Here is a 13,917-nt window from a genome sequence, read left to right on the forward strand (position 1 = left end):
AAATGCCGACCGCCGGCTTCCAGACTACTTAATCCCAGCGAGAGTTGAATGACAGACGTCTAAATCTAGACGCCTGTAAATTTACTGACGCCGGGAGACCGTTCCCCCGGCATCCCGATCGAAGTGATGCCGGGCGCCGCAGCGGACAGCCGCTGGGGGGGACGGTTAGGTTTAGGCACTTAGAGGGGGGGTTAGGGTTAGGCACAGGGGGGGAGGTTAGGGTTAGGCACCCTAAAGAAAGGTTAGGGTTAGGGGGTAGAATTAGATTATTTTATACTTACCTTTAGCAGCTGTCGGGAGTTGAACCTGTCGGGTGTGATACATATCACACCCGAACAAAGTTGAATACACGATTTTTACTATGTTAAACTATCTAGATGTAATAGGTAGTGAGCTGTAGTGAGCTGTAAACTCACCAGAAACTAACCAGAATAACTCACCAAACGTGATGTAGGAATATGACCGGTGACCACAAGACAGCCATTCACAATCTCGACAGCGGAATGCCAGCTAGGGATTTATGATAAGCATCAAAATACCAATGCCTATCATAATCCCGATGCCAGAACGCCGAGGTCGCCATCCTGAACGAAGGTAACTCCAGGGTGCCCTTAGCGTTAGCGGCGGGCTGAAAGGTTAGGATTAGGGAGTCTAGCGGTGTTAGGGTTAGGTTTGGGGGGTGGAGATTAAGGTTAGAAACCCCTAGGGTAGAGGGTTAGGGTTAGGGACCCCCCAGGAGGGTTAGGTTTAGGGAGCAGTAAGGGGTGGGTTAGAGTTAGGCACCCCTGGGAGTAGGTTAGCGTTAGGCACTAAGGGGGGAGGTTAGGGTTAGGCACCACTAAGAGAGGGTTAGGGGGGGACAGGGGAGGTTAGGGTACTTACCTGCCCCTGTCACGATCTTGATCCTGTCGGGCATCCGCTATCGGGATTTGAACTGGTGGCATTTCAATCCCATTCCCACCAAACAATAGACTGTCCACAGACCATTGAGTTTGGTCTGATTAAAAACCCGAGGCCTAGTAATACACATATGTGGAAAATTAGTACACATTCTAAACCTACATATTACTTACAGTATATAAACCTGCCGACAGAACATTTCCCTTATGTGTGGTTGTAGGTATGGTTGTAGCACTTTATACAACTGAGTTCAATTATCTGGGCTCTTCACTATGAGAGAGAAGAAACATAATGGCCAGGCAGAGGAGTGGAGGTTAGAGAGAGGCTCATATTTATGTAAAGTTTCCATACTCTTAAATAATGGTGTTGTTTTGAGGTGTAAGTGAAATCATGTTTTCTAAACCATTTTTTTTAGAAATTAAACTACTCTGCCTACTGTATGTGAGGTGCTGCCCCTCTGTCTCTCTTGTATGTGGTAAGTCATTTAAAATGTCCTACAAAAAAGCAATAGAAAACTAACACAATTTACATTCTTCTGTTGTGATAGTGGGAGAGATGTAACAAACCTTCAAAAGGATGGAGACATAGGGAACTGCACAGAGCAACCAATCAGCTTCTATCTATAATTTTAATGATTGTACTTGATGAATGTTATCTAGAAGCTGATTGTTTACTGAGGGCAACTTCTTCACTCTTTAGAAGCTTTAATACATTTCTCCCAGTGTAAGTTATATTGATACCGTTTAAACAGTATCGATATTAGAGAGATTTGATTGCACAGACCAGATTGCCCATACCTCCCATCCCAATATAAAATAACTTTGTCACACAGAAACAGTTTGCAGTTCCAACACACACAAAGGTACTATATTGTAAAAAGGGTATAATCAGCCTTAATCTATACAATGCAGCTATATACAGGATAAAGACAAAGATACAATTACCAATACTTCGCCATGCGGTCTGGATCCAGACTAACAGCTGTCTCTCAGATAGCTGGGTGTTTCTCCAGGGTCAAGCAGAGAAGCACAAAGGGAGAGGAAGAAGGGGTTGGGATCAAGACTGCATAGGAATTTATAGGCGTACAATTTCCTTTGAACATAAGATAAATACTCAGAGGGGCTCCCTATTGGCCCTTTATTACTGAGTCACAATGGTTGTTACTATTCCTTGGTTAGTAGATGGTTGACGTCACTGGAGGTTGAACTGTGTTAGAAGATCCCTTTGTCCTACCCTTGGCATGCAAATCTACAGGGGATGTGTACAGTGATTTTTACACTATAGAGTATAATTCTTGGCAGGTCTTCATAACTCGATAGTGATGCCTTCCATATTCATTCTGTTGGTTTCATATTCCTGTTGAGAGAGAGGGAAATCGGTAGATACTACTCATGACCCATTTATCTTATTCCTAAGCCCAGATATCATATAACTGCTATTTAACATGTAACATTCACTGTATACCTTTAAAACACATAAACTTCTATGTTTGGAACATTTATTGTGTAAGTGGGTGAATATTTGTATGAGAGGAAAGAGGTGTTTATGTACTGTAAAATGGCGCCTAACCATTGTGAGCACAGAAGCATGGCTCGCCATTCACAATATGGTGAGTTGCGGGGGCATGGGATGCGTGTGCATGTATAGCGATCATTTGCAATTGCGTGTGCGCAAGTGCGTGCACGAATGCGGCGGGAGCGTGTGTTCGCATAAAATGGCCGTGGACGATCAAATCGTCCAATGGATGTCGTGTTGCGATTCGTGCGCAATTAAGCAATCGCAACCAATTTATACGGTTTCGACAGTCCACCCTTTGATAGCAATTATACGCTATCACCATACGCAAGCAACAATTAATAACTGGTTATCTGATTAGCCATACTATAAGACATTGGTTAATGTTATTGTTATGGGATGGCATGAGTTGTTAATTTACCCCTCAATGAAGCGCTCTTGGGGGAAGGGACATAAAACTAGCCTTATGTGCACACCACAGGCCAGACTGAAGAGGACGTGACCATATGTTAGATGTGGGAATGCACCTAACCCATAAGTATAATTTTGAATTGTGTAGAGACTTCATTTTAAGATGTTTTGAAATAGCATTAATAACACTTTTATGCACTGCTAAACACATCCAAATCACATCATTACAAGGTAGGCGTTCTTATGGGACTTCTACTATCATTCGGATCTTATTTCATGTGGATACTGTATTATAAAGTATTGTTCAATGTTCTTAACGATATGACTCCATGTGGTCATTTGAATCGTTGAATAATGCACCCCTGGAGGACATAAAGTAGCCCCTCATATGCATACCATGTGGACTCTAAGTCGAGGACCAATGGGGAGCTAGTGTGGGAAAGCACCACTCCATGGAAAAAAGGGGAGATGAAGACTACATTTAAACTAGGGTGTTCTAAAGAAACATTGACAATACTTTATTATACATGGCAATATGCAAGCAAACATTAGATCGTACTCTCTAATCAGGGTTATAATGTAGGGTATTAGTTACATTAGTATTCACAGCATCATGGGTAACTACCATCATTATTTCATTTTCCTGGTTTCCATTGGAACAACCTTTTGCACACTTCATAGCCGCTGGAACACATCTGATACATATGCCAATTATTAGGATGACCACCCACTAGGATCAGGAGTTTCCCTATACTCGCAATCAGTCCTTGGACCCACTCTCCTAGACCCGAGAACCATTTCATAGGGTTCAACCAGGAGAACCACTCTTCGACCTGTTCCTCCACTTCAGTGATTGAAGCATTATGGTTCTTCCGAAATTCCCATTTCAACTGCAGAATTTCATCCATTTTCCAGTCTATCACCTCCTTGGGGTCACTAGTGCTATTGGTGATATAAGTACAACATTTAACACCAAACTGGGTGGCTAGGGTTACGCAATACCCTCCAGTGACAGCAGTTAAATAATTCAGCACTAAACGATGTTGGACCAGCTCTTTTTTGTACGCTTGCAACTCCTTACCAGTGTACCTAAAGGTGTCATCATATAGCTCGGTGATATTATCTATTAATTTTGCGAGATCTTGAATATACCTAAAATTTAGAGATCCCCGAGCAATCCTGGTGGGATCAAGTGCAACTAAAATCTGGAAGCCAGTCGTCTCACTTATCATTTGAGTGGCTTTATGCACATCACCAGGAATCATGTTTCTCTTGTTTCTGTGTTCATAATGCGTATGAAGGTATGGAGAAGGTATGTTCCTATGGACATCAATCATTTCATTATGTGCAAGAGTCATGACTTCAGGGAGTACCTTTCCCAAATAGCATAGTCCACTGGAACTTGGAGAGAGCCATTTATACGCTTTTCTACCACAAATATAATATACATCATCTGGGAGGATGAATGGAATGGAATGTTTCATGATACTGGTACACATCTTTTCTATGAATGATCCCATTCCTAACTCCTCCATTTGGCTAATACAAGTATCAGGTTGTATGATCTTCGCACAGTACCTGGGTGGTACTCTTCCAATCATCACTTTAACATTACTCCACGTATACCTGTACCTATAGAATTTCCCACTTGTAACAATGTTGTATAAAAGTACTGAGTCTATAGATACATTATCGGCTCTCAGTGAGAAGGTCATTGTCTGATTAATTAAAGTGACTTCCCGATTCCCAGGTTTGTTGGGATTGGTGAAGTTGAAACATAACAGGGATTTATCTACTTGATATTGGTGGAGCTTCAAATTAGGGGGATTGGATGTGTTAAATTTTCTGTCCACCGGTTTGCCTCCCTGTAAGTCAATGACTTCAGAGACATTTAAGGGGAATGGGACTAACCCTACATTATGCTGTCCTTGAGGAACCTGGGAGCATACCCAACATTCGGTTTGGTTCAAAACCTTACCTACTAGGGAATGGTAGTCCTCTAACGGATGCTCGCCCAAGTATAAATTACTCTGGGTCTGACATCGTAGGATGCATTTATCATTGACTACAGGCCCACAATTTGCGCATATACAATACTCTTCAGACAATAAACCCTCACACTGCCTCCAAGATTCCAAGAGAGCAGATCTTTTAACCATTACAGTGCTAATATTGGTCAGGTACTGGCCTTGTTTTTGCAGTTCTTTCTCTCCCAGCTCCTCTCCACCAACACCACTACCGTTCTCTCTCTCCATCCTCCGACCACCAGCACAGAACCAGGACATCCAGAAACACAACAGTATGATATGAACTCTGGGAGGATACACAAAAGCAGTTACAACCTGAAACCCCATCACCATACCAGGTCTTACCAGCCTTGTTCAAGTGCTACTGATACAATTAGTAGCTTTCATGGAACAGGCTTGCAATCGACAGGTACAGGTTATCTGTCTCTCCCCTGGTCTGTTTCTCCTCAAGATTTTTGACCTTCCAACAATGGCTGGAATGGACCCAGGTGTCTCTCTCAGCTACTTTCATGGATGTTGTACTTGTCAGTAGCACTTGGTATGGTCCTTCCCAACGGTCAGTCAAACAACCTGAACGTAAAAAGTTTCGGATCATAACATACTCTCCAGGTTCAACATCATGAAAGTTCATTTCAGGCATATCAGGTGATAACAGTTTTAGTTTCTGCTGCTGCTGTTGGAGCAACTTACTCATCCCTATAAGGTACCTCACAGTAACCTCGTTGTTACTTTTCAAATCTTCCTGAGGACTTATAATTAAATGAGGTTGCCTCCCGAACAGTATTTCGAATGGGGAAAGATTAAGAGGGGATCTAGGGGTGGTGCTGATACTATGGAGCACAAGAGGCAGAGCTTCTGGCCATCCCAACCCAGTTTCAGCCATGATTTTACTCAGCTTGTTTTTAATAGTACCATTTACCCTCTCCACCTTGGCACTGGCCTGCGGTCGATATGGGGTGTGAAGCTTACTATTAATACCCATCAACTTGCACATACATTGAAAAACATCTCCGGTAAAATGGGTACCCCTATCACATTCAATTACTCTAGGGATACCATACCTACATACAAACTCCTGAACTATTTTCTTTGCTGTGAATGCAGCAGTGTTGGTAGCAGCTGGGTATGCCTCTACCCAATTAGAGAATATATCTATGCAAACCAAAACATACTTCAAGTTCCTGCAGGGTGGTAACTGGATGAAGTCAATTTGTATGACCTGTAAAGGGCCGTCTGCTGGAGGGATGTGAAATGGTTTGGTGGGTACAGTTTTTCCTATATTCTTCCTTAAGCAGGTCAAACAGGACATTGCCCTCTTCTCTGCTTGGGAAGAAAAGCCAGGTGCATACCAGTATGCCTTCACTAACTTACACATACCCTGCTTAACCAAATGGGTCAGACCATGTGCTGCTTCTGCTGAGCTTGGGTAGTATGCCTTAGGAGCTACTGGCTTCCCTTGTCCATTTCTCCAGAGCCCAGAGGGCTCTCGCTCACATCCCTTGGATCTCCAGCTTTCCTTTTCCTGATGGGTACACACACCTTGCATTTCAACCAGTTTCTGCATGTCAACCGTTTCAAACACTTAATGACAGCTACTGTCTTGGGTAGCTGTATTGCCATCAACAGTCGTTTTATGTGATGTGCATGTGCGATTGGTGTGCCTGCTGCCGTTAGAAAATTTCTTAGACGCCATAGGGCCCCAAAATTGTGCACCACCCCAAAAGCGTACCTGGAGTCTGTGTAAATATTGGCCGTTTTTCCTTCAGCCAACTCACACGCTCTCCTTAGTGCCACGAGTTCCACCACCTGCGCTGAATGGGGTGGACCGAGTGGTTCGGCCGCTATAACGTCCTTGTCATCAACCACAGCTTAACCTGTACATAACTCACCTGTATCAGTCTGTCTATGGCAACTCCCATCCGTGTAAAATGTTAAGTCTGCATTTTCTAACGGTGTGTCATGAATGTCAGGCCTAGCTGTAAAATTTTGATTTAAATACTCCATACAGTCATGCCTATTAATTCCTGTACCAAACTCACCTTCTACCACTGGTAACGATTCACCTTTACCTTCCACCCTTTGTGCATCATGAGGCACACTTGGTAAATATGTAGCAGGGTTTAAAGTATTACACCTCTTTATAGTAATGTTGGTCGGTGCAATTAACGCTAGTTCCCATTTAGTCAACCTAGCGGAGGAAACGTGTCTGGTCTGGGCCGAATTTAACAGGGCAGAAACAGCATGTGGTGTATGTACAGTCATGTCATGGCCTAACACTACATCCTCACTCTTTTCCACTAAGAGTGCAGTTGCAGCTACGCTCCTTAAACACGTTGGGAGTGCTCTTGCCACAGCGTCCAACTGGGCACTGTAGTATGCTACTGGTCTATTGGCATCACCATGTTTTTGTGTGAGAACTCCTTCCACACAACCAGCAGCCTCCGTACAAAATAAATCAAAGGGTTTCCCATAGTCTGGAATCCCCAATGCAGGTGCTCTTATCAGACTGTCCTTAAGATTAAGGAAGGCTTGCTCTGACTCTTCAGAGTGCAAGACACGGTCTGGTTTTGTGGAAGAGACTAACTCCTGCAGTGGTAAAGCCAGAATGAAAAAAACGGGTATCCATGACCTGCAATACCCACACATGCCCAAGAAGGTACGGATCTGGTGCTGGTTCTGCGGTAGTGTCATGGTCTGTATGGCGTGGATTCGGTCCGCTGTCAGATGTCAGAGGCCTTGGGTAAGACAGTGTCCCAAGTATTTAACCCTGGTCTGGCACAGCTGTAACTTGTCCTTAGCAACCTTATGCCCTGTGTGCGAGAGGTGAAGCAACAAAAGTTTAGTATCATTTAAACATGACATAAACACATCAGAGCATAACAACAAATCATCTACATATTGGATTAGTACCGATCCATTGGCAGGTTGAAAAGACTGTAAACAATCATGTAAGGCCTGGGAGAAGATACTGGGGCTGTCAATGAAGCCCTGGGGTAGTCGTGTCCATGTGTACTGTACGCCTTTGTATGTGAAGGCAAATAGGTATTGGCAATCAGGATGAAGGGGGACGGAGAAGAAAGCGGAGCATAAATCTATTACCGTGAAATGGGTTGCAGTTGATGGGATTTGCATAAGGATGACAGCTGGGTTAGGCACTACGGGAAATTGGCTTTCTACCACCTTATTAACCCCTCTAAGGTCCTGTACCAGCCTGTACCCCCTCCCACCACTCTTTTTCACAGGGAAGATGGGACTGTTGGCTACACTGGCTGTACGGACTAAAATTCCCTGCTGTAGTAAACGCTCAATTATGGGGTGAACCCCTAACTTCACTTCTGGCTTTAATGGGTATTGGGGAATTTTAGGAGCGTGTCTACCGTTTTTCAGGTTTACCAAGACGGGAGCTACATTTGCCATTAACCCAGTGTCCTGTTCATCCTTAGTCCAAAGGAAACTAGGTATTTGTTCTAACATTTCATTTACCTGAGCTGAACCCTTGTCTAATGTTATGGTGTGCAGCATTAACCTTTGGGGAGTGTCTAGCACATCCCTTACCTCGTGTGAAAACCTTCCTGGGACATCCATAAATATCCCGTCAGGGGTACAATAGATAATACATCCCATTTTGCACAATAAATCTCTTCCCAGGAGATTAGTAGGGGCTGTTGCTTCCAGGAGGAAAGAATGCCTGGCATGCAAAGGCCCAATGGTAACCTCTGTGGGTTTGGTTAAAGGGTAATGCTGTACGCTACCTGTTACACCTATTGCTGGTACTGTCTGGTTTGTTATCTGTAGATTTTCAAGAGATTTTAAAACAGACCTGGTCGCCCCTGTGTCTACTAGGAAGGAACGTTCAGTACCAGCTACATTAACCTTTATTACCGGCTCTTCCCTAGTACCTCCCGTTATCCTGACTGCCTGCAGACTACAGGTATGACCTAACCCCTATAATTGGCTATCTTCCCCCAGCAAGGCATTTGCAGCAACTATGTGGGCAGGATTTATCTGGTAGTTCTTATGGTTACAAGATGCATCAATACGTTGCTGCATGTGGGGTTCCTGAATTATGACTCTATAGTCCTTCCTAAAGTGTCCTACTTGGTTACAGTTAAAACATTTCTTAGCTGACCTGTTGGGGAAATTTTGTTGGTAATTAGGTTGAAGTCCGGGAGGAGGGAATTTTGAGTGTGGTTATGATGGTTTTGGGTGTGTGTGAAGAGTGTGTTGTGGTCTGGTGTGGTATGTGTGAGGGAATTGTATGGGTTGGGCCTGCGCAGGATGGTAGGTGTTTAAGACTTGTAACTGCGCAGGTGGATATGTGTCTGTTGGCTGTAAGTGCATATCTTCAAGAGCTCAAATGCTAACAGCCATCAATTTCTCGCTCTGAGCTTCACGTTTCCTGGTGATATTCTTGTCATGGTCTATTGCAGTTTCCCTGAGTGCGTCAACTGTTATCCCTCTCCAACCAGGGTGTGAGGTCTGAACTCTGTCTTTCAAACTGTCTTTTAGACCGTCCATTAGAACAGTGATGACCATTCCCCGGGAGTGCGTGCTATCCTTAATGTTTTTGATCCTAGTGTACTGAGTGATCGTCTGCAGCCCACGATTAAAGTAATCTTCTGCAGGTTCACTTTCCTTTTGTTTAATGGAGAAGATTTTACTCCAATTAACAACTAACGGGAAAAATATGGCTAACTGGGCAACTATACGGGCAATGCAATCCTGATTACCATGATCAGTTAAGGGGATGTCTGCATCCAGAGTACATGCTGTGATAAACTTTTTCACATCTGTAGCTTCTGGGAGACATGCTCTTAACACCACTCGCCAATCCTTGTTGGTTGGCTCATGGGCATTGCCTAGATCCTTTATGAAACGCTGACATTTTGCCAGATGTTTCTTGGGGTCAGGAAATTCAGACATAATGGAATGTAGTTCCGCCCGTGTCCAAGGACAGTGCATTGCTACTTCCCTTGTGGGTACGACACCATCCGCATCTGCGTTCCCATTAGGGACAATAATTTCCTTACAGGGTGGATGCCTCCCACCTCTATACCTCTAAGCCTATTACTGCAGCGAACGGTATTAGTAACCTCCGCTATTGAAGCAGTTGGTTCTAATACTTCCTGCACCCTTATTAAAGGAGCCTCCCCCACCATGGGTTCTACTAGGGCCTCCCCCCCATGAGCTAAGGATCCCTCCCTCCCTCTTAATGCCATAGGGGCAGCTACTTGTACTTGCTGGGAAGGGACATTTAATAACTGCACAGCATGGGATACAGCAGACATTGCTACAGGATCACTTTCCGCATCATAGACATTTTCCAAATATTCACTCAGGACCGGGTACAACTTACTTGGTTCAGTTACAACATTTTTATAGTTTTTGTTATGTGGTAATGTATCATCACCGCCCACCACATAAGATGGCGGGGTGCGCAAGCGCGATTTGCAATACCTTTGGCAACGCTACTGTGCCGCAAGTTTGCATTTTCCTGTGATGCGTACGCTACGCTGTGTAGCGTTGTGTGCGCATCACCCCTAGGCATGCACGTGGCTCCACGCGGTGCCCCATGCATGCCACTAACCCATGTGCGACTCTCATTCAGCCAGAGTTTCAAAGAATCATCATACTCCACTCTTTTCTTTAGGGATTTCACTCTACATATGTGATCCCTAAGGTTAATTAAAATCTCCATATTAAAGCTTCCAATCTTTGGGAAAGATTTCTCACTCTTACTCATCAACTTAACCCACACAGTACAGTGCGTCGTTGCGTACGCACCATATTTAGTGTACATTATATGAAGAGCCGACCCGGTCGGACCTTGCATACACAGCGCATCATCTACCATCCCTGTTGACTGTTTTGCGCCCATTTTGCGAAAAAAAAACAACAACAATGATGAGACCGGTGGAAGAATTAACCGATAGGCTGCTTCCACGCACCTATTCTACAGTTAGCTAATATCTAAAAATAGGGAACACAGCAATACCTACTAAGGCAAGCACAGTAACCACCTATAATAGGGAACACAGGAGTTATCTAGCTATAGATAAAACCACAGTAACCACCTATTGTCCTTTTGTCCACGCAACCAGCCTCAGTCAGAGATGCCACACTCGTATGGTCCGGTCGCAACACTCAAAGGCCCTAACTGACCGATGAATATTACAACTACACTGGAAGTTATATTTTATCGTTAACTCTCTTTAACGATAGGAAACCAGGAGGATCCCCTCTGTCAGTATACAAGTTATGTATACCCTATATTTATTACCTAAAATAGGGACCACGAAGGCACAACCTATTTCACAATCTCAATCATACACCTTACACACTTCTATATTGTGGCCAAATAACAAAAATAAAAAATAAAAATACCTTTCTTTTGATTAACAGCCTTTTGGAGATTACAGCCCTATCAATATGACGTATTTCAGTCTTGATGATTTATTTGAATTCTAACAGAAATGCTAGTCACATGCTTCACTTGCTATTGTGCGCTCGGTTACAAACAATTAGATGTAATCACTACACGTGGCAGGAAGTGGCCGTACATCCGGTCGCATGCACTATGCTGCGACTGTTTGCACATGGTGTACGCTAAAACCTTTGTGGCGTTATTGTGCGATCGGTTGCGTATGCAATGCGCGGCCGTTCTACAACAACGTGGGCAAGCACAAATCTCTCTCCACTATCCCAGATTCTAATCAGCACTCTCTGAATTTGCAAACTGCGAGTCTCCGTCTCTGAACAAAAATAGGAACGCAGGAAAAAAAAGTCTGCGGGCGCCTTTCCACTCTTTTGTTCCAAGATGAGGGGAGCAGTTCAAAAATACAGTGATGGGTGATATCCAACTCGGTGAGCCCCCAAATTATTGATACCGTTTAAACAGTATCGATATTAGAGAGATTTGATTGCACAGACCAGATTGCCCATACCTCCCATCCCAATATAAAATGACTTTGTCACACAGAAACAGTTTGCGGTTCCAACACACACAAAGGTACTATATTGTAAAAACGGTATAATCAGCCTTAATCTATACAATGCAGCAATATACAGGATAAAGACAAAGATACAATTACCAATACTTCGCCATGCGGTCTGGATCCAGACTAACAGCTGTCTCTCAGATAGCTGGGTGTTTCTCCAGGGTCAAGCAGAGAAGGACAAAGGGAGAGGAATAAGGGGTTGGGATCCAGACTGCATAGGAATTTATAGGTGTACAATTTCCTTTGAACATAAGCTAAATACTCAGAGGGGCTCCCTATTGGCCCTTTATTACTGAGTCACAATGGTTGTTACTATTCATTGGTTAGTAGATGGTTGACGTCACTGGAGGTTGAACTGTGTTAGAAGATCCCTTTGTCCTACCCTTGGCATGCAAATCTACAGGGGATGTGTACAGTGATTTTTACAGTAAAGAGTTTAATTCTTGGCAGGTCTTCATAACTCGATAGTGATCCCTTCCATATTCATTCTGTTGGTTTCATATTCCTGTTGAGAGAGAGGGAAATCGGTAGATACTACTCATGACCCATTTATCTTATTCCTAAGCCCAGATATCATATAACTGCTATTTAACATGTAACATTCACTGTATACCTTTAAAACACATAAACTTCTATGTTTGGAACATTTATTGTGTAAGTGGGTGAATATTTGTATGAGAGGAAAGAGGTGTTTATGTACTGTAAAATGGCGCCTAACCGTTGTGAGCACAGAAGCATGGCTCGCCATTCACAATATGGCGAGTTGCGGGGGCATGGGATGCGTGTGCATGTATAGTGAGCATGTGCAATTGCGCGTGCGCAAGTGCATGCACAAATGCGGCGGGAGCGTGTGTTCACATAAAATGGCTGTGGACGATCAAATCGTCCAATGGATGTCGTGTTGCGATTCGTGTGCAATTAAGCGATCGCAACCAATTTATATGGTTTCGACAGTTACTATACCAAAAGTTGTGTGAGGCCTATTTAGAAAACATTGATATTCACCTTTTTAAACAGCATGTTGCCTTGTAGACACAATAAAATGTATATATCTCGATAAATATGTAAAAAAAAGAAAAACACACTGGTATTGGAAATTAAATTGACTGGAAAAATTATGCAAACATAAAACTAATATAACATCAAACTAACAAAATTATGTTATTTATTTTTTTAAGGTTAGGTCTGCCCACCTGATCCCCTACCAATCCCACTCCATAGCCCTCCACAGGTCCACATACTCCACCTAGATGGAGTTGTAGGAGTGGATGTTGGTGGTGCTGTTGTCTGGCAGCTTGTCAATGATGACATGGCAGCTGGTAAGTTGGGTCATTGTTAATTCAGCTCTCTGTGCATCATTATTGGGCTTTGATTTGTTCACAAACTGCTTCAGTCAAATCTACCAAGCTCCTATTAATATTTTAGGCCATTCTGTAGGCACAGGAATTGGGCCACTGTTGTTGATCTGGTAAACTTACATAGTAGGGAGTAGATGAAAGCAAAATGTCTGTGTTGGTCCTACATAAAATCCAACTGCAAATGCCAGTTGGATATATTATATATACATCCAGTATATATAAATATATATATTTATATACCTATAGGGAAGAAATAGTAAGACAGCTTTCTGACTCTAAAGTTTATAGATTGTTAGATAGTGATCCGACTTCCATTTTTCGTTCACAACTATTTGAGAGAGTCATGTGTGCTGTAGATTCGGCTGTAGAACTAAAGAGTTGGGGGCAGCACTGGTCCCTAAATTCCCTATTATGCCACTCATGTACACCTTACCAAAGATGTACAAACGCCTAGACAACCCCCCCCGAGTCATCCTATCATTCGGCCCAGGGGTCATTGCTCCAGCCTGCGTCAGTGTATCTTGATGCACTTCTCCAACCTTGCATTATGAAGCACCCCAATTTTCTGTTGGACACAACATCCTTCTTAAATAAGCTTAACAACTTAAGTGAAATTCCCAAGGGCAGTATTTTGTGCAGTATTGACATAAGCAGTTTGTACACGGTTATACCCAATGCTGAGGGTCTGGCAGCTTTTAAGAAACTTAT

This window comes from Taudactylus pleione, unplaced genomic scaffold (genome assembly GCF_031769625.1).
Source record: "Taudactylus pleione unplaced genomic scaffold, aTauple2 ptg000015l, whole genome shotgun sequence".
Classification (NCBI taxonomy): domain Eukaryota; kingdom Metazoa; phylum Chordata; class Amphibia; order Anura; family Myobatrachidae; genus Taudactylus; species Taudactylus pleione.